This window comes from Callospermophilus lateralis, chromosome X (genome assembly GCF_048772815.1).
Source record: "Callospermophilus lateralis isolate mCalLat2 chromosome X, mCalLat2.hap1, whole genome shotgun sequence".
NCBI lineage: Eukaryota > Metazoa > Chordata > Mammalia > Rodentia > Sciuridae > Callospermophilus > Callospermophilus lateralis.
In genome coordinates this window covers 83,103,909-83,131,817 of record NC_135325.1, presented here as the reverse complement: position 1 = coordinate 83,131,817, position 27,909 = coordinate 83,103,909, and the positions used below count along the sequence as shown (strand labels likewise).

The following is a 27,909-nucleotide window of genomic DNA, read 5'->3' as shown; positions in this document are numbered from 1 at the left end:
GCGCTTGAACAATATGGTGCGCTTCTTTATCATGGCCGACCCTAAATGAGTGGTTGAGCGGCCGAACTGCCACTGCCATAGCTCTCTGAAGCCAGCCGAAGTTCAGGGGCCGTCAGCCACGGAGAGCAGATAAGGCAGAGGTTTGTAGTACTTCTTACAGTCTGAGGGCTGGGCATGTCCTGCTTACCAGCTACGCAGACCGAGGGGAACGGAAATGAAAGGACCTGAGGAGTGGGGGGAACTAACCCACAGACGGACTCTGCCGCGAGAATTGATGGCATAGTTGTAGGGTTAAGGGGACGTGTAACTGTGTGTGTTGAACTTGGCATGTGTAAATGCTCTGGTTATTTTCAGTTGGGGACTGGCGGTATCCTTGGGGGAGGTGGCAAACCGTTGAAAGTGATAAATCTGGGCGAAAACGTATTGTTAGCTTGGCACCAACACACCTGAGTCGAACTTCTAAAAGATGATTTTATTGGAGTGATCTAAGCCTGTAGTTTCAGATGGTTACTAGTGGAATGATAGCTTCCTTTTCCAAATTACTGAGTATAGTATCTGTTCTGTTCTGAGTACTGCACCAGAGGGTCTAGAGAAGGAATTAGGCTTTGTTCTCCACTTTTACATCTAAGCAGTTGCTAATTGCATTTGAACATAGGAAATTAAAATACAAGGGGACAGGTTTTACCTGCGGAGCCCACCAGACTCCCTTGGGCATGGCTTCTGCCTCACATGTGGTAGGCAATTGCTCTACCACTCCAGCCCTTAATATACATATTTTAAGATAAAATAAGGGCAAAACTGTGTACAGTTTTCTTCCAGGGACATTTCCTCCCTTTTTAGCACAGATGCAGCCACTTGGAGAGCTAAGAAGTACCTCAGCTCAAAAAGTTTATTCCTCCGAGAGCACTTGCACATCACAATCCTAGCACCTTCCTGGGAAAATAGATACTACTTGAGAACAGGGTCTCTCTTTGCGTGTGGAGCCTACTAGCTCTATGTAGGACTGCAGTAAAGGATTTACAGGCTTGCTGGCTTTAAAACACTTTTGTGCCAGTTCTTTGTTTTCTAGCAAACTCAATTCATAGCAGAGAATTGTGCACCCACTAGAAACCCTAAGCAATCTTTTAATGCTTCTGAACCATCAAACCTATTGCTTTGTTAACCAGAGAAACAGATGTATAGCAGACAGTCCAGGTCAGTGGGTTCTCAAATGTTCCTGTGCATCAGAATCAGTTGGAGGGCTTATTAAAACAGAATTGCTGGGTTTCATGCAGAGTTGCTTTTTCAGTTGGTCTGGGGTGGGCCCCCAAATTAACATTTCTAGCAAGTCTCTGGAGATGCTAATACTATTGGCCTTGGGGCCACTGCTGGTCTAAACACAGCAGATCTAAGTAAATTTGAAAGGGCATTTTATGTAGAGAAGGCTAGGCACACCCCCAGTTACAGATCTGAACTAAATCATAATGGATATGAAAATAGATTTTGTTTAGACACTGCACAGAAAATGTTTAATTTATTTATATTTGTATTTTAGTGTATGTTGACAAAACATCATTATATATATGGGATACAAAGTCTCTCTCTCTCTCTCTCTCTCTCACACACACACACACACACACACACACACACAATGTGGAATGATTAAATTAAGCTAAGAAACATACCCATCACCTGAAATACTTAATTTTTTGTGGTGTAAATATTTGAAACTTAGCAATTTTGAAATGCACAACATACCTTTTTTTTTGGAGGGGGGGTTACTGGGAATTGAAACCAGGGATACTTTACCACTGAGCTTTACCACTGTCAGCCCCAGACATGGTCTCACTAAGTTCTGAGGCTGGCCTCCAACTTGAAATCCTCCTGCCTCAGCCTCCTGAGTTCCTGGGATTACAGGCATGCACCACTACACCCAGCAAGAGAACTTAATTTTCTATTTCTATTATTAATTATAGTCATTGTGCTATATAGTAGATCTCAAAAAACATTCCTCCTATCTACGTAAATTTTTATACACCTTGATCAACATCTCCCCATTCTCTTCAGCCTCCAGCCTCTGATGTCCACCACTGTACTCTCCAGTATGAGTGTAATTGTTTTAAATTCCACACATATATGAGAATATGCAGTATTTGTCATTTTGTGCTTGGCTTATTTCACTTTATCCAGGTTTGTCCATGCTATTACAAATGATAGACTTTTCTTCTTTTTTAAGGTTGAAGAGTATTCTGTGAATATATATCACATTTTCTTTTACCATTCACCCTTTATTGGACAATTTTGTTGATTCCATAACTTAGCTATTGGGAATAATGCTGTAATTAATTTGAGAATACAGGTCTCTCTTCAACATATTGATTCAAATCCTTTACATATATACCCCAAAGTGGGATTGCTGGTAATTCTAAGTTTTTGAGGAACTGCCATACAATTTTCCATAATGCCTTACTAATTTACATTTCCACCAACAATGTACATGAGTCTTCTTTTCTCTACACTTGCTGGGGAATCAAACCCAGGACCCTGTGCTTGCTAGGCAAGTAATCTAACACTGAGCTACATCTCCAGCCTCTCATCCTTTAAAAAAAAAATAGTTGTCAATGGACCTTTATTTTATTTATTTATATGCAGTGCTGAGAATCAAACCTAGTGTTTCACATGTGCTAGGCAGGCGCTCTACCACTGAGGCACAACCCCAGCCCCACCCTCATCTTTTTTATGATAGCTATTTCAGCAGGTATGAGGTGATATATTATTGGGGCTTTATTGCATTTTTTAGTGATTAGTGGTGTTGAGCATTTTTTTCATATGTTTGTAAGTCTTCCTTTCAAGGAATATTATTCAAGTTCTTTGTTTGTTTGTTTGTTTGGTACCAGGGATTGAACTTAGGGGCACTCGACCACTTAGCCATATCCCCAGCCCTATTTTGTATTTTAGAGACAGGGTCTTACTGAGTCACTCAGTGCCTCACTTTTGCTGAGGCTGGCTTTGAACTCACGATCCTCCTGCCTCAGTCTCCAGAGTTGCTGGAATTACAGGCATATACCACTGTGCCTGTCTCTTTGCTCATTTTTTAATTGTGTTATTTTCTTCTTATTGAGTTGAGTTTCTTATATATTTTGGATATTAACCCCTTATCAGATGCATGGCTTACAGATATATATTTTCTCCCATGCTGTAGGTTGTTTAAAATTTTTTGTAGTTATAGATGGACAGAATGCCTCCATTTTATTTGTTTTATTTTTATGTGGTTCAAAGAATTGAACCCAGTACCTCACATGTGCTAGACAAGTGCTCTGCCACTGAGCTACAGTCTCATCCCCTGTAGGTTGTTTCTTTACTGTTGAATGTTTTCTTTGCTGCGCAGAAGTATTTTAGTTTGATATAATCCCATTTGTCTATTTTTATTTTGGTACTGGGGATTAACCCAAGGACACTTTACCACTGAGCTGCATTCCCAGTCTGTTCTTTCTTTCTTTCTATCTATCTATCTATCTATCTATCTATCTATCTATCTATCATCTATCTATTTTTGGTATTGCAGATACTGGGACTGGTCAGATAGTGAATTTGAATGGCAGGTAGGTGTTTTGTCCCCATCCCCCCTCCCTCTGTCCCCCTCCCCTCCGACCCCCTTCACCCCCCCTTCCCTCCGTCCCCTCCCTTACTGAGGATTGAACCCAGGGGCGGGCACTCAACCCCTGAGCCACTGAGCCACATCCCCAGCCTTTTTTTTTTTTTTTTTTTTTTTTTTTACTTTTTGAGACAGAATCTTCCTAAGTTGCTCAGGGCCTTACTAAGTTGCTGAGGCTGGCTTTGCTGGGATTGCAGGTGTGGGCCACTATACCCCTTCTGTGTTTGAGACAGGGTCTCCGTAAGTTGCTTAGAGCTGGCCTTGAACTTGGAGAATCCTCCTATTTCAGTGTCCTTAGTTACCTGGCCCATTTGTCTTATTTGTTTTAATATTTATTTTTTAGTTATAGGTGGACACAATATCTTTTATTTTATTTTATTTATTTATTTTTTTTGTGGTGCTGAGGATCAAACCCAGTGCTTCACACATGCCAGGTGAGCTCTCTCCCTCTAAGCCACAACCCCAGCCCCCATTTGTCTATTTTTAAAAAACATTTTTTTTTTTTTAATTATACATGGACACAATATCTTTATTTATTTATTTTTATGTGGTGCTGAGGATCAAACCCAGGTCTCACACATGAGAGGCGAGCGCTCTACCGCTGAGCCACAACCCCAGCCCCCGTTTGTCTATTTTTGTTTTTGTTGCCTGAACTTTTGAGATCAAATCCAAATAATCATTGCCCATATCAATGTCATATAGTTTTTCTCCTGTCTTAGTTTGTCTACAAGTTTTACATTTTAGGTCTTATGTTTGTCTTTAATAGAATGGGTTTGTTTTGGTGGTTCATTTGTATATTTTGAATGGTGAAGCAAAGATTAACCAAACAAAACTGTTTTTCTTCAATTTTAGGTGTCATAGTGCTTTGTACCATGAAAATTAAAAAAACACTAAGAAGATATTTTCTTTTAAAATTCTTTGCTGAGTTATATTCAGGTAAGTAGTTATTTATAGTGGAATTCACACCCCTACTTGTGTCAAGAACAACAAAATATGGGTTGTTCCTAATTTCTGGTAATAAATTATGTTGAAGTTAAAAAATGCTGTGATGATCTAATTGTCAGAGAAAAATTAGTATAATGAGTCAGAATTGAGAAGGTATGGTAGGTAGTTTTTTTTCTAACCCTCAATAAAAATCTCTCCCTCCTCTGAAGAAATAATCATTTTGTTTAATCTAGAGCTCAGAACCAGAAATCCTGTTGTGCTGGAGCTTAATTTGAAGCTTTCTTTTAAAGGTTGACCCTAAACAGTCTCCTGGAGGGATACAGTTCACAGTTATATGTGCCCTCCAAATCCTCCCAGGAGTCTGAAAATGACCAGGACACACTTTGAGAAGTTTCACTATTCATTCTAGACTCTAGTCAATGTTGCATTTCAGATTCTCCCCAGACCAGTTATAAAACAACCTCAAACCAAACAACCAGGCACACATAAAATAACAACAGAAAAAGTCCAAATAAACCGGCCTAGTTCTATTCAGAGTCTTTGCAGAGGGCCAGCAAGTAGCTGGACTGGCCAGTGCTCTGAATGTTTCAGAAATATCTTATCTGCTGTACGCACATCCTGAGGGAGTCAGCCGGACACAAACACACACAAAAAACAACCAAACTTAAAAATTATCAAATTCATTCATGATTGCCAAACCTTATCCTTTTTGTTGTTTCACTGATTTCTCCCCTCTACATTAGTCCTCATATCTAATCTGCACATTGTCCTCCAGAGAGTACAATTCTCTTTTTTGTGTGCTTTTTAAAATTTTTTATTCTTTTTAGTTATACGTGACAGTAGAATGTATTTTGACATATACACTTGAAGTATAACTTCCTATTCTTGTGGTTGTACATATGGAGTTTTACTAGTCATGTATTCATATATAACATAGGAAAGTTATGTCCAATTCATTCTACTGAGAGAGTATAATTTTCGGTGAAATGTGGGAAGTTAAACCTATGTGAGGTTGGGCTCTTTAGCTTGATGTCCTAGATGATTCCTAGGTAGCAATGCTTTAATTTTTTATTTATTTTTTTTAGTTATAGATGGACACAATACCTTTATTTTGTTTTTTATTTTATGTGGTGCTGAGGGTCAAACCCAGTGTTTCACACATGCTAGGCAAGTGCTCTACCACTTAGCCACAACCCCAGCCCAACAATGCTTTAATTGTTTTGCATTAACATTCATATTTCTACTGCTGTCACCTCCTCCTCCTCCTAATGAGTTCTTGATTTCTCTCATAGTCATTTTGCAAGGGAAAAACTCCCAGGGTTCCTGGGAATAGACAGGCTAAGGAGAATTTGGAGCCATGTGTGTCAAAATAACTCTAGAACTGAAGTTCAGATGAGTTTGTTTCCAATCCAAATTACCTAACTGCTATTGCTGGTTCTTTAAAGGCCTTTAAATTAACTGTATATGTTCACCCCTAAGGTAAGGTGAGGTTTCTGATCTGTCACTTAACTACCATGCTGTGGAAGACAGTGTTTTTTGAAAAAATTTTTTTTTTCATTTTTGTAGTGTTGGAGATTGGACCCAGGCTATTGAGCATACTAGGCAAGTACTCTAACACTGAGCCCATACCCCTTAGGCCACATGGTTTTTCTTTCTTTTTTAAAATATTTAGTTGTTAGTGAACCTTTATTTATTTGTACGTGGTGCTGAGAATTGAACCTAGTGCCTCACACATGCTAGACAAATGATCTACCACTGGGCCACCACCCCAGCCCTACACATGGTTTTTCTGAGTATACAAGACTTTGTATCAAGGGAGTGAGAACTGAAAAGGATAAGGGGAAAAGGGTGGGCAATTATAAGTAATGTCATATTTTGGGGTTAGGGATATAGCTTAGTTGGTAGAGTGCTTGCCTCGCATATACAAGGCCCTGGGTTCAATCCCCAGCACCACAAAAGAAGTCACATTTTTCCTTTGCAAAATGACTATGAGAGAAATCAAGAACTCATTATAAGGAGGAGGAGGATGTGACAGCATTAGAAATATGTTCTGGACTCTGGTACCCACAGCTGATGAGCCAGTTGTCCTATTATACTTATTTCTTTTCCCATAGCAGAGACTTAAATGTCCTGGATAGTCTGAAGCCAGGTTGCCCTTGGACTCTGTAGCCATGTTGGGGATAGGACAGCTATTGCCACTGTTATCAGGATAATCTTTCTGCACTTGATAAGGTGATAAGAAGGAAATCTGGGGGTCCAGATTTTATATATATATATATATATATAAAATATACCTATACATACGTACATACATATGCAAATGTGTGTGTGTATTCCTCTACCCCCCACCCGCCCCCAAGTTGAACCCAGGGGCCCTTAACCACTGAGCTACAGTATCCTCAGACATTTTCAGTTTTTATTTTGAGACAGGGTCTTGCTAAGTTACTGAGGCTAGGCTAGAACTTGTGATCCTTCTGCCTCAGCCTCTTGAACCACTGGGATTTACATGTGCACCACCACGCATAAATATATTTTAACTATAGTTAAATGCCGAAAACTAAGAAATAAATATTAAAAAATTCTCTCTCCTCTCTTAAAAAAAAAAAAAAATCATGGTAGGCAGGGCTGTTTGTGTTACAGATCTTTTAGCTCCATAGCAGGTAACACCTGCTGTTGTCATATGCTGGTGTTATCATTCAGCAGCAGACCTCTAGTGAGTTCTTCTAGGGTTCTTGTCTCGTGAACTTTGAAGAATGAAATCCATGAAAATTAAGATTTATTTGAGTGAGTAGAAAAGAAACAACTCAAGCTGTTCATGGTGGCACGTGCCTATAATCGCAGTGGCTAGGGAAGCTGAGGCAGGAGGATCTTGAGATCAATGCCAGCCTCAGCAACTAATCAAGGCCCTGAGGTCCTAAGCAACTTAGTGAGACCCTGTTTCTAAATAAAACATAAAAAGGGCTGCGGATGTATCTTGGTGGTTAAGTGCCCTGGGTACATCCCTGGTACAAAAAAAAAAAAAAACTCTCACTCTTGCGGAGTGAGAAGGGTTCAGATAGAGGCTTGCTGCTCAAGTGCACTAATTTAGGGACTTATAGCTACTTGGTAGGGGTGTTGCTCAGTGTTTATGCTAATCAGATATAGAAAGAATGCTGGACTGAGGTTGTAGCTTAGTGGTAGGGCACTTACCTAGCCCTTGTGAGGCACTGAGTTCCATCCTCAGCACCACATATAAATAAATAAATAAATAAATAAATAAATAAAATTAAATAAAGGTATTGTGTCCCTCTACAAATAAATAAATTTTAAAAAAAAGAATGCTAAGGCTATTGGTCTTAACTGGTATGGTGATTAGGTATCTGGAAGGTGACTTGTTTGTTGGTGGGACCAATAACATTCTGATTAATTCTGTCCTTTTTGCTATTGAGTTTGAAATTCTCTGTACTTTCTACTCATGTCTGTGTGCCTTCTCTTTTCCTGCCCCTCTGGATCAAAGGGTTTTGTTGGTTGGCTGTTTGGAATGTTTTCACAGAGCAGTCCATTTCTATATAGTAATGTGTGCTTTCCATCTACTTAGAGAAGTCTTTTAGGGACCCATTGTCCTAACTGCCTTCCTAGATCTTACTGTCTGAATATTCTACCTATTCACTAGCAAGATTGATTTTGAATAAATATAGTTAATATTTTTAGCCATTTTTCCCTTCCAAAAAAACCTTAAAAGACACTGTACTTTAAACAGCAGAGACAAATACAATCCAAATTATCTACTAAGGCAAAAATGTGTTAATAATTTAAAAAAATACCTTTACTTTTGTCCTACCAACAAATTAAAATTGGTTAACTTCTCAAATATTTAAAGTCATGTGAACTGAGACCTTTGTATTTATGTCCTTTAAAAGTTTATGAGCAGCTGGGTATGGTGGTTCACATCTGTAATCCCAGGAGGCTGAAGCAGGAGGATCACAATTTCAAAGCCAGCCTATGCAATTTAGCAAGGCCCTAAACAGCTTAGTGAGAACTTGTCTGTAAATAAAATATAAAAAGTGCTCAGGATGTAGCTCAGTGGTTGAATGCTCCTGTGTTCAATTCCTAATACTTAAAAAAATAATAAAAATTTATGAATATTTATTTATTAGCTAATTTGGTACCATGAGCATACAACACAATATACACATATACACAAACATACATAAAAATGGAAAACAAAGATTTCATAGTTTTCATTTAGATTCATTATTTGCCAGTTTCTTAAAACTAATCTTTTGATATAATTACTATAATCCTAAGAAATCTTTAGTCTAAATCTGTAATTCCAGATTTAGATTTAAGTTAGTTGAAACAAAGCAGAAAATATAAATCTCAGAGACACAAAACAGTTTAAATATCACTGAAAGGGGTGGAGGCAAAGGTCTGTTAAAAGAAAAATGTTTAAAAATGAGGCTTGCTATTCAGGCTTAAGTTAATAACCTCTACCAATATTTTAAGAGCTAAGCAGTAGGGGGAGAAACCCTTACAAATGGAAATTTATTTTGTAAAGGGTTGGAAAAATCATATTTTAGTTGATAAGTCATTCTGTCATAGGAGAGTGGGGAGTGGGGAACCAAAGCTATAAACATTGGTTCTTGTGTTATGACAAAAGAAAATTTAAAGTCAGATACTGAAAGTCATGCAAGAGAATTTTATTATAAGTAAAGGTAAAGTGGAAGCAAAGTTAGAGTAGGGTGAAAGTAGATTAAGGCTTAAGCAGAGAGCACTCTTGAGAGAATGGGCCATTTCTGTTCAGAGAGCAATAAAGGAAACAATGTTGTCTCCATATTTATTACTGTCTGGTGTTTACCAGGAGAACCAAGGTCCTCCTTCATGTCCGGTGGTAGAGTTTTTGGCCATAATTTGTTCTCTCCAGAACTGTCATGGTGGCCATCCCATTGAGGGGGGGGGGGCTTCATCTACAAGTCAATCCTATGTTAATGTGGGGACTGGACTCAGTGGCCAAACAGATGTTACCTTAGTGGTCCTGAGTTACTAAAGAAACATTACTTCTAGGATATATGGAGGCACCTATGGCTACAACTCCTAGCTTTACCCTGACCTCAGTGGACCCTGTAAAAGAGTTAGTTCCATTAATCCTTTCTTCTTGATGCATTTCCCCAATTAGCTTCTTTTGTTTCTATTTGCTTATTGTCAAGGTCTTTTGTACCAATGTTTTGCTACAGGTTATCTGCTACAACTTTTTACTCAACTGTCTTGGCAGTAACTTAAAACTTTAAAAAATAACTTTTGGCCTTGCTATATACTAAAGTGCTCATTACTTACTTACCACTACCTAACAATTCTGGTCTGACTTGGTTTTCAGTCAGAGTTAGCCCTTCAAAGAGTAGGGCATAAGGCACTTTCTATGCCCACCTACACTGGTAAAGCCTCTTTTGATTTCCAAAACTTTTTCTTCCTGCTTTAGTTTATCACAGGTTTTAGTCATTTTAGAAAGAGCTTGCTTTAAAATTTAAAACATTTCCCATTATATCAGAATTTAAAACAGCTGGTCAGAAATTTATGTATGTTTTTTTCCATTTGTCTTACCTGAAGACTCCAGATCAGCACACAAGAAAACCTATTTGGAAATATTAAATAGTCCACATCTATTAAGTAATTGCAAGTGGAGACACCATAATCATCAAACATAAAACTAGTTGGAGTGCTAGATGGATTTTTTTTCTAAACACTATCTCCTCCCTTGAATAGTGACTGTGCTTCTTGTATTTTGGACTAAAAGGGACAAGGTTGCAATGATCAGAAGAAAGAAGCAAAAAAGCAAAAAGGCAGATTTACACAATGGGATTGCAGAAGAAAAGACCAAATGCTAGCAAATAGTGTTCTAACAAAGATTCTGAAACAAAGGATATCCAAATTAACCAGCTCAAAATAAAGGCGAACCATCAACCAAACAATAAAATTCTAGTAGGGATTGTCAATACCAGCTATCAGATTTTTTTTTTTTTTTTGCTTTTTTTCAGTCACCATGAATACAGACTAATAGCAGACTAAGTAAAGAACACATGACACAATTATATTAAACTAGAATCCACCTTCAGGTACATATATATCATTTTTTTCTTAGTTATAAGTTTATAGCTATATATAGACAAGAAAGCCAAAATTGTTCCTAGGGAGCACCTATACAAAATGAGTGCTTTCCGTTCTTATGCAAATAACAAAATAGATTTCCTCAAACCACCCGGTTTTCTCTGTGTATCTTATGACCCTTCTTTGCTAATTGGCAGCACAAAGTTACAGAATCTGAACTTCCTTGTCACAAAAATGGGCAGAAGCCCAAATTGGTTCAAAAGAACCCAACTTGGCTCAAAAGAGCCCCAAACAACAAGGAAAAGGAAAGGCAAGGCCTGACATGCACTGCCAGGGAGAACTTGCCATAGGTCAGACTTTGGGGTCCATAGAGTCCCAAAAGTTAATTTCTCTGTTTCACTAAATGATGGTAAAAAGCAAGGTGAAAATAAAGGGAGAAACCCTGAAAGGAATTTAATTTTGGCAGCTGCATGGCCCCCCTCTTTTTCTGCTCTCTTCATTTCAGGATTGGCCAGCTGTGAATGGCAAAGGCCCAAACAGTGATACCACCGTTACCATGACGTCCTTGCTTCCCTGAATGCTGAAGTGTAACACACTGAATGCTGAAGAATAACACCAGAGGCAAGTGTAGAGTGGAAAGTAAAAGGCTTTATTAAAGGATACCAGAGGAAGAAGGGGACCTAAAAGGCCAAATCTGTGCGAAGGGGCTTCTCCCTTTTATATCTAAGATCTTCTTTTGTTCTTCTACATTCCTGTCCTTTATTTTTTGCTTATCTCCCTCTACCCTGCATGTGGTGGGGGATGCAGGTGGGAACGCCAAATGGTGAAAGACTGGTGGGCCCATGGGGTGGGGGAGGAGTGATCTGGGCAGGAAGGGCCTAGGGTGATTTGATTAGCATCTCCCTGTCTTGCTGGGAGCTGTTTCATTTACAGTTCTTTGAGATGGGGCGGGGGCTTGGAAACATTAACATTTTAGTCTCCCAGGTGCTGTTCTTGTTTCCCCCAGCTCAGCTCTACTCCATTTTCTTTGTTAGATACGATATTAGACCAGATTTACCTAACTACACTAACTACCTATCTTTAAATCTGGCTTCAACAGCATGTTTTCTCCTAGCACAGGTGGCCAAAGCTGTTAGTGGAATCCTAGGACACAGGCCTCATTTCAGGGATCCAACAAATTGGGTCTGCTCACTTGCCCTAAAAGCCAAATAGGGAAGGGATAGGTGAAAACCTGAAAGAAAATTTAATCTGCGTGGCTACCCACAGGATTTTCACCATTACCCTTTCTGTTTGGTTTTTGTGGTGAGTGGCTGGACCTGATTTGTTGAATCCCTAGAGTCAGGCCTCAGGCCTTAGACTCATGTAACATTTTTATGACCTCCCAGCTGTCTGTTTTTGGTGAAATTTGACAAGTGACTCTGCTATTTTCGTAGGAGTGTTTTCCATTTTCTTTTATCTGAGTTGTTCCACATTGGATGGGATATGACGGGATAGTTTGAGTTAACATTAAGAAAACCTCTTTTTGAGCCAGGTGTGGTGGTGTATGCCTCTAATCCCAACAATTTAGGAGGCTGAGGCAGAAAGACCACAAGTTCAAGTTTAGCCTCAGCAACTTAGACCCTATGCAACCTAGTGAGACCTTATCTCAAAATAAAATAAGTCAAAAGATCTGGGGGTGCAGTTTAGTGGTTAAGTGCCCCTGGTTTCAATCCCCAATACCAAAAAAAAAAAAAAAAAAATCCTCTTTTGAGCCAATTTTAAGCAATAGGTTTTTTGATTAGCTCTTAGGCCAGAAAAGTACAAATACTAATAAGAGCAAAGCGGTCCAGCCTGTATAATAGATTTGAACTAATAAAGACTGTCTCTTTCATTCTGTCATCTTAAAGAAAAGCAACTTGTCTGTAAAAAGTAATCCTGTCAGATCTGCACTAGAGCACTGAGATAGGAATGAGGGGATAAAGGCAGAGATGAGGAGTCTCAAAGGAAGCACCCATGAAACACTGAAATGCAGGAAGTGTCCATAAACAGTTTTAACTCCTGAGTAACCCAGCCAGTGTCCTTGGCTCATACCCTTGATGCATACCCTTATCTGCAGAAAGTAACAGGGCAATGTACAAGTGGGGGAAACTGCTTAGCCCTACCCTGACTATACTTCTAGTCCAGCCCCTAACAATCATCCTTTTATAAATGTTAACACCCCACAACAATAGGTTGCTATTTCTCCTTCTGGAGATGACCCACATTCTTCCTTGAATGTCATCATTACCTTTTCTATTTGGTTTTTGTGGTGAGTGGCTGGACCTGATTTGTTGAATCCCCAGAGTCAGGCCTGTTGGGAAAAGTATAAACGGCAGCCATACCCCAGAGAAAAAACCCCAACATGGCGCCTAAGGACCTCTTCTTCTTACCTTCTTCTTCCCTGCAGTGGCGCGAAAAGTTCCCGCTCATGTGAACTCTCCCGCCGGCGCCAATTTCAAACCTCGCTGGCGGGGAACCTTAGCTCCAATGAGAACTAATTCCTGAGCTCCGGAGCTGATATCTGGAAGAACTTGCCAATAAACGGGTTGTCTGGCACTTATCTAAGCCCTATTATCTCCCCCTTAGTTCTATATAAGCACACAGCTTTTTGCAATAAAATTGGAATTCTCCCGGCGGGGAATTCTTTCAAGGCCTCAGGCCTTAGACTCTGGTAACATTTTTATGACGTCCCAGCTATCTATGTTTTTGGTGGGATTTGACAAATAACTGTTATTTTTTCTCTCTGCTTTGCTTTTTACTCTCAAAATAGCCCACATTCTCCTTGAATGTGTCTCTGCTTTCCTAAATAAACCTCAGTCTGTGTTCCTTTTTATCTTTTTTTTCTTTTTTCTTTTTTTTAGTTGTAGTTGGACACAATACCTTTATTTATTTATTTTTATGTGGTACTGAGGATAGAACCCAGGGCCTCGCACATGCTAGGCGAGCACTCCACCGCTGAGCCACAATCCCAGCCCCCTCAGTCTATGTTTCTGACTGGCACATGCTGAATTTTTTTTCCATCACATATGCCAAGAGGCTTGCTGGTCCTGAATCAGTTCCTCCTCTGTGTGAATTCCTAGTGTCAGGGAACAGAGAGATGTGAATGGTGGGAACACAAGGTTAAGAGAATAACTCTATAAAGTGGGCCCACTGTATGGATACCTACATACTTTCTTTGCCAAAAAGCAATTTGCCTGCAGCCCTGCCTGGCCTAACTGGACAGGATATGTCACATTCTTACCAAACTACCTGTTATTTGCAAGGAAATGCAAGCAGGAAATAACATTGATAAGAGGAACCCAAGTTACTTTGAAGGGAGACACTTTTGTGACCCTTTTCACAGACCAGATCCTGCAACATAGGGATAATTTCTCCTGACCATAAAACCTATAAAATGGGCTGGGGATGTGTCTCAAGCGGTAGTGCGCTCACCTGGCATGCGTGCGGCCCAGGTTCGATCCTTAGCACCACATACAAACAAAGATGTTGTGTCTGCCAAAACTGAAAAATAAATATTGAAATTCATTCTCTCTCTCTCTCTCTCTCTCTCTCTCTCTCTCTCTTTAAAAAAAATATTAAAAAACCCTATAAAACGATTAACAATTCAGTTAGAACCACTTAGCCAGGGCAAGGGTAACTTCAGTTTTCATAGCAATAGATACTGATGTCACCTGCTGTCATCCAAGAGATGGACCTGGGTGGGACTCTCTGGAAACTTCTTTGGGGTCCCCAATACAGGGACTGGGATTGTGGCTCAGTGGTAGAGCGCTTACCTAGCACGGGTGGGACCCGGGTTCAATCCTCAGCACCACATAAAAATAAAGGCATTGTGTTGTGTCCATCTATAACTAAAAAATAAATATTAAAAAAAATTTCTCTCTCTCTCTCTCTCTCTCTCTCTCTCTTAAAAAAAAAAAATCTTGAATACAGGAGAGGCACATTGTCCCTCTCCTCTCTGAGAGGACCCACTGTCTCCCTTGAGAGTGTTCCCTTTCCCTTTTTCTGTCCTTTCAGTAAACTCATTCCTGTTACTCAGAGTGACATGTCTGAAATCTTTATGACATGATCACAAGAATCAGGGTTTAAAGGGTGAGTTTTCATGCTGTCTCAGTTTCTTGGAAGTCCTCAGCTATGTAACAGTAAGAGAACAACATGATCAACAGCATTTTTATTTATTTATTCATTAATTAGTTCTAATTAGTTATTCATGACAGTAGGAAGCTCTTTGATTCATTGTATACAAATGGAGCAGAATTTTGCATTTCTCTGGTTGTATATGAAGTAGAGTCACACCATTTGTGCAGTCATACATGTACCTTGGGAAATGATGTCCGTCTCATTCCAGCATCTTTCCTACCCCCCTTGTCCCCTCCCCCCTCCCCTTTGCCCCATCCAAAGTTCCTGCACTCATCCCATGCCCTTCCCCATTAAGGATTAGCATCCACTTATCCAAAAAAGCATTTGGCCCCTGGTTTTTAGGGATTGGTTTATTTTGCTTAGCATGATATTCTCCAACTTTATCCATTTACCTGCAAATGCCATAATTTTATTCTATTTAATGCTAAGTAATATTGCATTATGTATATGTACCACAGTTTCTTTATCCATTCATCTATTGAAGGGCATCTAGGTTGGTTCCACAGTTTAGCTATTGTGAATTGAGCTGCTATAAATATTGATGTCACTGTAGTATGCTGATTTTAAGTCCTTTGGGTACAAACCTAGGAGTGGGATAGCTCAGTAAAATGGTGGTTCCATTCCAAGTTTTCTAGGAATCTCCATACTACTTTCAGATTGGTTGCACCAATTTGCAGTCCGACCAGCAATGTGTGCCTTTCCTTCTATATCCTCACCAACATTTATTGTTGCTTGTATTCTTGATAACAACAGCATTATATTTAATTGGCAGATTTTAAAGCTTTAGAGTTACAGACTAAAAGCAATTTTAGAACAAATGAAGATTTGAGTAAATCTTAACTCTTGTAGGACTTAATCAATAGAAAACAAATTCTCTCTCTGTTTTTTTCTTTTCTTTTCTTTCTTTTTTTGGTAATGGAGATTGAACCAGGGGCCCTTAACCACTAAGCCACATCCCCAGCCCTTTTTATATTTTATTTAGAGACAGGGTCTTGATGAGTTACTTAGGGCCTCACCGAGTTGCTGAGGCTGGCTTTGAACTTGCAGTCCTCCTGCCTCTTGAGCCACTGAGATTACAGGCTTGCATCACTGTGCCCCACTTCCAAATTCTCTTGATGAGACAAACTGTTTTTTAAGAACAATTTTTAGTTGTGGACAGGCACAATATCTTTATTTTATTTATTTATTTTTATATGGTGCTGAGGATTGAACCCAGGGCCTCACACATGCCAGGCAAGCGCTCTACCACTAAGCCACTACTACAGTCCCCCCATTTAGCATTTTTTAAGAACACAGTGAAGCACCTTGCTGATTACAGAACAATAAAACCTAGGCAGGGGCTGTGGTTTTGGCTCAGTGGTAGAGCGCTCACCTAGCACATGTGAGGTGCTGGGTTGGATCCTCAGCACCTCATAAAAATAAATAAATAAAGTTATTGTATCCAACTACAACCAAAAAAATGTTTAAAAAACTCAGCCAGTTTGTGCAGAAAACATGAAACCATAAATGAAAATTACTGGAGTTGTTTTATAAGCAACATTGAATATAAAGTAGATAATAAAAGAGAGGCAGGCAGGCAGGGCATTGGGCCCCATAACAGCCTCTCTAAACGTGTAGGCTAATCCATGAAATTAACCTTTAGAAACATTGCAAGCATTCCAGTTGACCCATTTGTCCCAGAGTAGTGTGAAAAGATAAGTGGGATGGACCAGAATGAAGGTTACAGACTCAAGGCCTAAAAGGGCACAACTAATTAAAGGGTCATAAGCTGAACCAATAGGCATGACACCTTTCCAATACCTGATAAGTATAGCTGCTGACCAGTAGCCTTGGCATTTTTCTAATAACCCCTGGACTAGTACACTTAAGTGGCAACCTGCTTTCTAGTCCCCTCTTGCCTAGCAAGAGCTCTGTTTCTTTTCTTCATACTTGAACAAACGCAACTCTTTCACTCTCACTCTCTGTTGTCCCTGGGTTTCATTCTTCAAATTCTCAGGACAAGAACCTGGAAAGAAGTCACTAGTGGGTGGATAAGGTCTGCTGCAGCACTAAGTGGGCATTTGCCTGCTATGGAGATATACAACACAGGTCTCACTCGCTTCCGAATCTAGTCCTGGTGACTGAGACCAGCTGCTAATGCTGGAGGGCATGCCCAGTTGTGAGGAGCTGCTGCTGCTGCCGCGGAGGGCTGTAACTTCACCAGCAACTACAGAAGCAGAGGTGGAGAACCCAGTTTCAACATCATATCCTGTATAGCATGTATTTTTTTTAACAAGGTAGTTGTGAAAATAAATTTAAAACATTCACACAAGTTTTTTAAACAAGTTTAGATTACTGAATGAAGGTGCGGACAGACTAATAGTTAATTTCTGAAAGTACTATTAGGAGTTATGAAATTAAAAACAAAATCTCCCTAATTTTAGTTCATTATAAAATGATATTTCAGAAATCAGAAATAGAAACTGTATATAGCTTATTAGCATTTTAAATCATCTGTTATTTTCTTTGACTTATCTCTGGTTTGGAGCAAGGAAAGTACAGACTCACTCATGGATTTTTAATTTTTTTCTGTATTGAGGATTAAACCGAGAGACACTTCACTACTAAGCTACATTTGCCATCCCTTGTAATTTTATTTTGATACAGGGTCTCACTTAGTTGCTTAGGGTCTTGTTAAGTTGCTGAGGCTGGCCTTGAATTTGAGATCCTCCTGCCTCAGACTCCCTCGTCACTGGGATTATAGGTGTGTACCACCATGTCTGGCAGGTCACTTGTGAATTTTTAAATCTATTGAACAATTAATATTTTAAACAAACCTTGAATATCACATATAGATATAAACATCATATACTAATTAAAAGAAAATGGAGGGCTCAGTGGTAGAGTACTTGCCTAGCATGTGTGAGGCACTGGGTTTAATTCTCAGCACCTCATATAAGTAAAATAAAGGTTCATCAACAACTAAAATTTTTTTAAATAAAAAAAGTAGATGGAATATTTTTCAGGTATGAAAAGCCTAAGAGTTTTCATCTCTGGATTGAGGTTTCCTTGTAAAACAAGAAAATAATTTGAAATGTCACATTTTAGAAAATTTAAATTTATTTATTTATTTTTGGTACTGGGGATGAGCCCAGTGTGCTTAACCACTGAGCCACATCTCATCCCTTTCATATTTATTTAGAGATAGGGTCTCCCTGAGTTGCATGGGGCCTTGCTAAGTTGCTGAGGTCAGCTTTGAATCCTTCTGCCTTAGCCTCCCCAGCCACTGGGATTACAGGTGTGTGCTACCACTCCCAGCTTAATTTATTTATTTTAATAGTTAGCTTTACTTACAGAAATCAAGCATAATTAACCTTTAAATTATTCTTTGCCAAAAATGTCCTCAAAGGTTGCTATATATAGAAAACAATGGACATTATATCTCAGTATCTAGAGACCAATATATTAATTGGTTAGCAGGCCAGAAAAATTAGTTACTAGATTTTAAAGACATTTTTATTATGAACAAATTTAAATAATTTATTATAGATTTAAAGTCATGTGAATCAAAAAGCACTTGGACTAATTTTTTTATAAGTCAATTTAGTACCATGTAAGCAGACTATATATAAGCATATAAACATAGGTGTATACAAGAAAAAATTAAAACCTAGAATTAATGTTTGCTAGTTTTATAAGCCAGACATTCCATGCTAGTTTTATAAGCCAGAAATTTGCATTTTCAAAGTTGAAACTAGGAAGAAATTTGCATCTTAAAGAATGAGGTTAGCAAACTTGAACAGGGAATTTGATTGCCAAAGATAGAAATATTTCAGAGAAAATTAAAAGCCCTAATCAGACAAAACAAAATATATATAATTTAGCCAGATGCAATGGTGCATGACTGTAATTCCAGTGACAAGGTTGAGGCAGGAGGATCACAAGTTCAAGGCCAGTTTGGGCAACTTAGTGATATACTGTCTCAAAGTAAAAGACAAAGAGGGATGAACTGTGGATGTAGCTCAGTGGTAGAACACCCTGAGTTTAACCTCCAGTATTCCCCCTCCAAAATATATAGGCAAATAGGTTTTATATTCAAATCTATCTTTGAAGAAAAATGGAAGAAACTTCATTCCATCTCTAAAATCCCTGACAATTAGCAAAATTTTTAAAGGAGAGGAGGCAAGGGAATGAGTGACAAAAGGACTGGAATTGTACATATGTAGATGCAGGTAGGCCTGAATGGGTAATCTTTCCATCTTTGGGCTTGTCAGTTTGGGGGGTAGTGGTCACAGTCCCTCCCACCTCCCCTCTTGGCATGAGGAATATGTTCCCAATTTGGGTGAGGAGTGGCATCCAAATTTTATCTATTTCAATAATTAGAGCTGAAGGTGTAAGCTCAGTGGTATCGTGCCATGCATAGCATGCATGGGGCCTTGGGCTCAATCCCCAGTATCAATAAATTTAAAAACTATTTTATAGTGGGTGGAAAGGGGGATATTTTAATTCTGTTTGCATGCTTAATTTTTTGTTTCTGTCCTCAATTCATTTTGTTTACCATTGTGTCTCCTGTGCCACAGTGTCTATCCTAAGTGTGGCATTTAGAGAATAAATTTGTTGGGTGAATAAATGAATGAATGCTCACAGGTAAACAATTCTAACAGAGGTGGGCTATAGGAGTTTGAGCATAAGGGACTTTGTAGGACATGAGGGACATTATGATTAACTTTGAGCAGTTCATAGAACATTTCACTGAGTGAAGCTGTTTCCTTTCAGAATTTTCTCTTTTTTTAATATTTTATTTTATTAGTTTTAGGTGGACACAATATCTTTATTTTTATTTTTATATGGTGCTGAGAATCGATTTCAGTGCCTCACGTATGCCAGGCGAGCGCGCTATCACTTGAGCCACATCCCCAGCCCCAGTTCCAGAACTTTCTAAGTGTATTCAAAGCCATCAGAGGGCACTGCGTCTGGGAACGAAAAAAAGTGATGCTAGATAGCCACCAGATGGCGATATTGCAGAGAGAATTGAGCAGCAGAGGAAATGGTCAGCCCTATTCCAGCTAAGAGCCCATATTTACTTCTGAGTTTTTGTGTCCTGTCCACAAAAGTAAAAGCTGTGATTTCTTTTCTTTTGTTTTGCTAGTTTTGAAACACTTCAATTCCTGCCCAAGGCTGCTCTGGGAGACATCTGGTGTTCTAGTTGGTCAGTCATTACCAGCCAGAGAAGAGAAATGATGCGAGTATTTTTCCAGTCCTTCAGATGCTGGAATTCTAATTCTCACTCCACTGATCTGCTGTCTCCCATGTAATGCCCTTATGTGGATGGATTTAAAGAGATGAGGAGAGAAGCAAACTTGTAAACACACACGTGCGTGCATGTGTGTGTGTGTGTGTGTGTGTGGTGTGTGTGCGTGCTAATGATTGTACCCGGAGCGCTCTCTATCACTGAGTTACATTCCCCAACCCTTTTTATTATTTTATTTTGAGACAGGGTCTTGCTAAATTACTGAGGCTGGCCTTGAACTTGAAATCTTCCTGCCTCGGCCTCCTGAGTTATTGGTTTCAGGTATGTGCCACCGTACCCAGATAAAACTGTTATTTTTTGAGACATCAGGCACTATAGTCAGACATTTTATATAATTATTTAATTGCCATGAAACCCTGAGAGATTAATTTTATCTTTCATTTTATACCTCACCCTGCTTCAGCAATTAATAACAGGCATTATCAGTCCTTTTCCAGTTATACCCTCATCTGACAACACATATTATTTTCAGACAGCTCCCAGACAGTCTCATCATATTATTTCATTTTGAAGTACTTTTTTGCTGGGCACAGTGGCACACACCAGTAATCCCAGCAGCACAGTCTGAGGCAGGAGGGTCACAAGTTTGAAGCCAGCCTCAGTAACTTAGTGAGGTCCTAAGAAACTTGGTGAGACTCTGTCTCAAATAAAAAATAAAAAGGGCTAGAGATGTAGCTCAGTGATGAAGCATCTCTGGGTTCAATCCCCAGTACACAACAAACAAAAAACCTCCCCAAACTCAATAGCTCTAAAAGATAAACACTCTTTAACACAATGGCAATAACATTATAACACTAAAAAACCCTACAGTAATTCCTTAACATCATCAAATATCTAACCCTGTTAAATTTACCTGGTTTCTCATCTTTTAAAATTGCATGTATTTTATTCAAATCAAGATTCAGACAGGTTTATAAATTGCATTTATTTAATAGATGAGTTATGAGCCTTTTATATAGAAGGAGACTGAAGATAAGAGAAGAGTATCTATTCAGAATTCAGATAAAATTCTATTCTGAATTAAACCTAGTACTAGATGTTGGGAGTCACAAAGATTAGGAAGATATAGTCCCTATGTGTCTATCATTCCAGGTGGTAAGTCCACTAAGAGGTAGGGATGATTTCATGTTCAACATTGCAGTTTTTATACTTAGCATAGATCTTGGCATATAACAGGGGATGGAGTAATTTTGTCTAACTGGGAATCAATAAAGAGTTTCCAGCCAGGCACAGTGGCACACACCTGTTATCTCAGTGACTTGGGAGGCTGAGGAAGGAGGATCATGAGTTCAAAGCCAGCCTCAGCAATAGCGAGGTACTCAGCCACTCAGTGAGACTGTATCTCTAAGTAAAATACAAAATAGGTCTGGGGATGTGGCTCAGTGGTTCAGTGCCTCTAAGTTCAATCCCCGGTACTAAAAGAACAAACAAACAAACAAAAAAATAAAACCAAAAACAAAAAAAAACCCAGTTTCTAGCAGGGCAGTGACATGTTAGCTTTTCACTAGTGGTAGATAAAAGGTTGTCAGTTGATTTCAAAGCATAACGACTGGAGACAGACTATTGCAGAGTCCGGGCTAGAAAGGATGAGGTTGAGTATGGAGAGAAGGTGGATTGGAGAGTTACTGAGTATGTAAATGGTCAGGATTGGGTAATTTCTTACATGCAGAGAATGAAGAGTTTCAGGCTTGGGTGATGGTGGTGTCACCAACAAATTCAGAATGAAGAGGAAAAGCAGGTTTAAGATGCGGAAGATAAGTTCACTTTGGGACATGCTGAGGTTAAGGTGACTGTTCAGGAGATGTCATCTATAGAGATGTTTGCAACCATCTGGGTGTGGTGGTGTACACCTGTAATTCTAGCGGTTTAGGAGGCTGAGGTAGGAGGATTCCAAGTTCAAAGAAGTTATTTTAAACCAAAACTCATGAGAGAGGTCAGGAGTAAAGAACTAGGAGCCATGAGCATATAGATAGAACTTAAAAATGGATGCCATCACTCAGGGACGGGACATGCAGCAAAACAGGAAGTGGGTTTAGGATGGAACTCTGTGGAACCTTACAGGGAAATTGAAGAATGAGAAAGAAAAGGAATAGCAAGGGGAATTGGAAGAAGATCAAGAAAGTATGGTACCACGGCATCCAAAGGAGTTCAGGAGGTGGGCAATGGGAGTAGTTAACACTTGAGAGGCAGTTAGGGAGGTGATGGCAGAGAATGGTTGAGTATGGCTGGGGTGTGGGGCATTGTAGAAGAATGGCAGGAGGTTAGCCCAGAAAGGTCAGTTAAGCCCTTTATCCAAAAGGGCCTTGGCCACCAGGTGAAGGGGTTAAGGCTTCCTTTTGTAGGTAGATGGGAGTCACTGAGGAGATTCAAGTAGGAGTGACCTCGTTAGATCGAGGTATTTTAGAAAAGTCAGGTTGAGGCAGCATGTAGAGGAATGCCACTTTGAAGTGTTGATTTTCTTCCAGTTTTTGCCTACTTGTTAATATTTGCAGGAAGTTATTTTTTTAATATTTTGCCCAGGGTATATACTTGCTATATTTGAAGGAAGATGAATTTGATGAAAGCTACTTGGTCTTTTATTGGAAGCCAAAACCTGTCAAGTCACTACTATTATTTAACCTGTGGCATATATGGCAGGAGCACTCTAGTGTAGTAAGAATTTATATGTAGGCTTTGGATGTTTGATCCAGAAGATGTGACTTGATAAAGGAAGTCTTTACAATTAAGTAAGCTAAAGGTGATGACATTTTAGGATGACACGTTTGGAGATATGAGTGGCTTGGTAATCTCCCACTTGGTCTATTGTGAACTTAAATAACGTCACCCTACACAGGTGGAATCCTACTGTCACCAACCTGAGTGCCTCTCCCATAAGGAGTTTCATTCATCAAACACCTCCTATCCTAGTATCTCTGGATCACCTCTGCTTTAAAAAAAAAAAGCAATATTTGAACTTAATGTAGTAAACTATACTTTCTTTGCAGTTTATAGATCAGAACAACAGGCCAAGACCACTACCCAGTCCTCTGCCAGACCTACTGTGTGGGATGCACGGGATAGATAAATTGACAAGTGTTTTACTGGGTTGGATGGTCAGGGATTAGTGACAAAGTATAGGCAGGGAAATAAAAGAGAGAAGTTAAGGACTAGCTTCAAATTTCTGCTTTTAGCATCTAGATGGGTGGTAAATAGAGGATAGAAAAGAAAGCAAGTTTAAGGGAGAAGGTGAATTCAGCTTTGGCCATGTTTGAAGTATCTGTGACACAGTTAAGCAGAATATATATGAATCTGGAAGGCTGAAGAGACGTCTGAGGGTGATATATATTGAAGAATGACTGGCAGATAAGCATAGATGAAGCTACCTGTGTAAGTGATATAACTGGATAATGTATACAGAATGGGAACTGATAAACAAAACCCAGTGGTAAAGCAGGGGATACTGTAAGAAATGAGTCAGTTTGAGAGACTGAGAAGCAGTCAGAAAAGGAAAGGCAAAACAGGAAATGTGGTATATACAGAAGCCAGGGAAGATGAGTTTCAAGGAGTGGCCAATAGAGTTCAATTCAGAGAAAAGCAAGGAAAGCAAGCACTAAAAAGCATCTATTGGATTTAGCATCTAAAAAATCTTCACCTCAGAGTTCACATTTGCAGTGGAGTGGCAGGGAGTGTGACCACATTGTAGTGGAGTACATGGGGGTGGTAGATAACAGCATGTGGCTCTTATTAATCATCCTTTCCAGAAACCATTCCCCTGTGTAGTCCCCTACTCTTAAGTCTGGTGTGCTCTGTGAAAATGTAAGGAAGTGATGCTGCTTAAATTCCAAGGGTAGGTTGTAAGAAGCCTTGAAACTTTTGCCTTGGCCTTTTGGAGCTCTGAACAACCACATAAGAAATCTGAGCACCTTGCTAAGGAGACCAAGTAAAGAAGCCCTGAGACGACATGGAGTGAGACAGCAACACAGCTAAGCCCAATTTCCAGATATCTCCACCAGGTGGCAGGCATAGGAATGAAGGAAGCCATCTGGGGCCCTCCAGACCAACCTGCCAATCAGCTGGATACCACTGACCCCATTAGATACCTCATAGGGTAGACTTGCCCACATTCCTCACACAGTCATGAATATAATTAAATAATTATTATTTAAGCCCTAAGTTTTGGGGTGATTTTTTTACACATGATGTAAAGCCCGAAGATTGGGTGTTGAAGTAGTGAGACTGTTAGTACATGTTATATCTTCAATAAGCTTGGAAAAAGAATGATCTAATGGCAGCTGGAAGGTCACAAGACTGAGGGAAGATTTTGATAAAAATGCTAGAGACTTGGAAATGTGCACAGGCTGATGGGGAAGAGCTATGAGAAAGAGAAAATTGAAAATGTAGAAGAGGGAGGAGGCAGCTGATGCATGAAGTTCTCAGAAGGGAAAGGATGTGATCCATACTCTGGTAGAGGGTCTGATCTTAGAAACCAGGATAGTAGGATACTTTAGCTTCTAAATTAGAAGGTATCTTCCTTCCTCTGGATATTTAAAAATGCCAAGCTTTCAAACATATATAATTATATAAATGTTACATGTGTATGTATGTGTGTATGTGTTTATATATATTTTGCATGTATGTATAGGCTATATATATATAATATATGAAAATTTGTTGGAAAATGTTGGATCTACCAAGGATTTACTGACTTAACCCAGGCCAGAAAGTGACTGAATCTATACTCTTGAACTAAAATCTAAGTTATCTTTATTAAGGTCACATTAAAACCATACTTCCACAGAGTGAGCTGGTCTGGGCTCAGTGGGCTCTCAAAATATTATAGGGTTTAAATTCCATTGCCTCTTAGATAATTACCTAGAAATTCTTTCCAAGAAAAAGAGCTGTTGACCTCATGCCTCTGCCTGTTGCTGTCCCATTTTAAGCAGGGACTAAGTATTGGATTAATACCCCCAAGGAGGACTTGTGGTAGTTTGAGCTGGTGGTGGTTGACCCTCTATACCATAAAGTCACTTTGGCTTCACCTTCACAGTAGCAGGACCATAAAGTCACTTTGGCTTCACCTTTCACAGTAGCAGACTTCCCCAAGGAAAAGCCCGATCAAGGCAGAGTGGAATAGTAATCCAATGCAAAAATAAACCACTTTAAAAAAACTTTCTCATTTTGGAAAAAATGCAAGCATATACAAAATTAGACTAGAATAATGAACCCCCATATTCCAGCACCAATAATTAATGATTTCTGCTCATAAATAAAATGTCATACACATGCGCGCGCACACACACATGCGTATGTGGGTATGTGCAGTTGTAAGTTGTTTAAAGTAGTTGGTCCTTTTTATTCACAGATTTCATATTTGCAAGTTTACCTACTTGCTTAAACTTATCTTTAATCTCACAATCAGTACCTGAAGTACTTTCATGGTCATTCGTGGACCTGCACAGATTGGCCAAGCACTCAATGTTCTCAGTTGAGTTTGGATAAAATGACACAGTCTTCTTTTTTTAGCTCTTATGCTATATCTTTTTCATAGTCTATCTAATGCCACATTTTTATGCCTTTTGTTGATGATTTCACTGTTTAAAATGGCCCCTAATCATTACACTGATATGTTGTCTAGTGTTCCTAATTGCCAGAAGTGATGTGCCTTATGGAGAAAATATATGTATTAGATAAGCTTCATTTAGGCATGAGTTATAATACTGTTGGTTGTGAGTTCAATGTTAATGAATCAACAATATGGTACATCCAGAAAAAGGAAGAAGAAATTTGCCAGTTAATATGTGAGGCTTGGGGGCCGGAGTTGTGGCTCACTGGTAGAGCACTTGCCTAGCATGTGTAAGGCAATGGATTCAATCCCTGGCATCACGTAAAAAATAAAGTAAATTAAAAATAAAATAAAATAAAGATATTGTGTTCATTTACAACTAAAATAAAGTATGTGAGCCTTCTCTGGGAAGAGATAAGATACCATCTTTAGTGTGAGATGAAGCTGTGGAATAGATGGAAAAGCACCTAAATTAATGGGTTTATGAGATGACTGATTTTAAAAAGCAGAGTGGAGAGCACTGTTGTGTGGCTGAAAACTAAAGTCATTTATGGTCATGCTACCTGAGAGCAGGAAAAATTTAAACCCTTCTCGCCTCATGTTTTGTTGTAAAGAAATATCATATGTAATTAATTCTTTTTTTATTTTCTTTCTTTATTTATTTTTGCATTACAATTCTTAATACACCATTATATCATAATTTATCATATCTCTGATTATATATAAGGTATGTTGACACCAAATTCAATTCTTTAAAAAATAGATAATAAATATCTTTAAACAGAAACATATATAAAACTAATTCATGTATTGATCATTTGAAAGGAATGAGACCAGAGGTTCATTCACAGGAACTGAACCTTGGAGTTCTACTGTGAATAGTAGTTCACTATTTGCTAATTAATTGTATAAGTTGACTTTATATAGTCTCACTACCACAAATAATAAGAATCATTTGTGTACACCCTGACATAGGTTGTATGTGTGTTTGGGAAGAGTTTAATCCAAATTGCAGATATGCTAACATTTTATTTGTAAATATTTTAATGTCTCTCTAACCACAGTGGTTCTCCAAAGTGTGGTCTAAGTAACCCTGGAGACACCTGGGACCTTTTCAGGGTGTTTAGGAATTCGTCCTTTTTCTAACTGTATCTCGATGAATTTGGATTTTTTTCATAAAATTCAACCAAAACAACATATTACAACCTTAAATGCAGAAGCAAATATGAGAATCTAGCTGTCGTGTATTAATGCAGATATTAAAGTTATTTGTAAAAAATGTAAAGTGGTTCTTTTAATAAAATTTTATTTACACAAATTTGTAGTGGGTTCATTGTTATTTTTTCTATTTTACTATTTCTTTCTTTTTGGTTCTGGGATCAAATGCAAGACCACACAAGTGCTCTACCACTGAGCAACACCCCAGTCACTATTGTTATTTTAAAGGGTTAGTAAATATTTTTTTTTAATTTCAGTTTTTATTTCTAAAACATTGTATTTCTATCTCCTACATGAACAAAAGCTATTTAGGATGTAAAATATTAATATTTTTATCATATGTATGTAACTTTATTTTAAAAATATAAATATAAAAATATAAATTAAAAATTATTTTGTTTATTTAGTTGTAGCTGGACACAATACCTTTATTTTTATTTTTATGTGGTGCTGAGGATTGAACCCAGGGCCTCACTCACACTAGGTGAATGCTCTACTGCTGAGCCACAACTCCAGCCCATGTCAGTATTTTAAAAAGAAACATTAGTGCACTTTCCTTTAGCATACCTATTTGCAAAACCTATCAAAAGGTGGAGGACTTTTTAAACTGCCTCACATATGAATGAATAGCAATTAACACAGTAAGAACAATTCTGGTTATGAAATGTACCAAGGTAAATTTCTGCAACTCTGGAATTTGAAATAGTTTTCTTTAAAAAATATTTTAAGGGGCTGGGGTTGAGTCTCAGGGGTAGAGGGCTTGCCTAGCATGCATGAGGCACTGGGTTTGATCCTCAGCACCACATAAAAATAAATTAAAAAATAAAGGTATTGTGTACATTTACAACTTTAAAAAATATTTTTTAAATATTTTAAAATAATTATAGACTCACAGGAAATTGCAAAAGTAGAATATAGAGACCCATGTACCTATCACCAAGCTCTCCCTTTTAGTGATATGTTATATAGCTAGCATAATCTCAAATTCAGGAAATTGGTAATGGTACAATAATACTAACTAGAATGTGAGCTTTATTCAGTTTT

General features: G+C 38.6%; 1 long non-coding RNA gene across 1 annotated transcript; it reads left to right on the top strand.

Annotated features, from left to right (window-relative positions):
* LOC143638995 (uncharacterized) lies at positions 1-26,943 on the top strand. The gene is made up of 5 exons (XR_013154654.1): positions 1-140; positions 3,545-3,581; positions 4,487-4,570; positions 11,166-11,281; positions 19,944-26,943. It is a non-coding gene; the product is annotated as an uncharacterized LOC143638995 (long non-coding RNA).
* Positions 26,944-27,909: the final 966 nt, after the last annotated feature.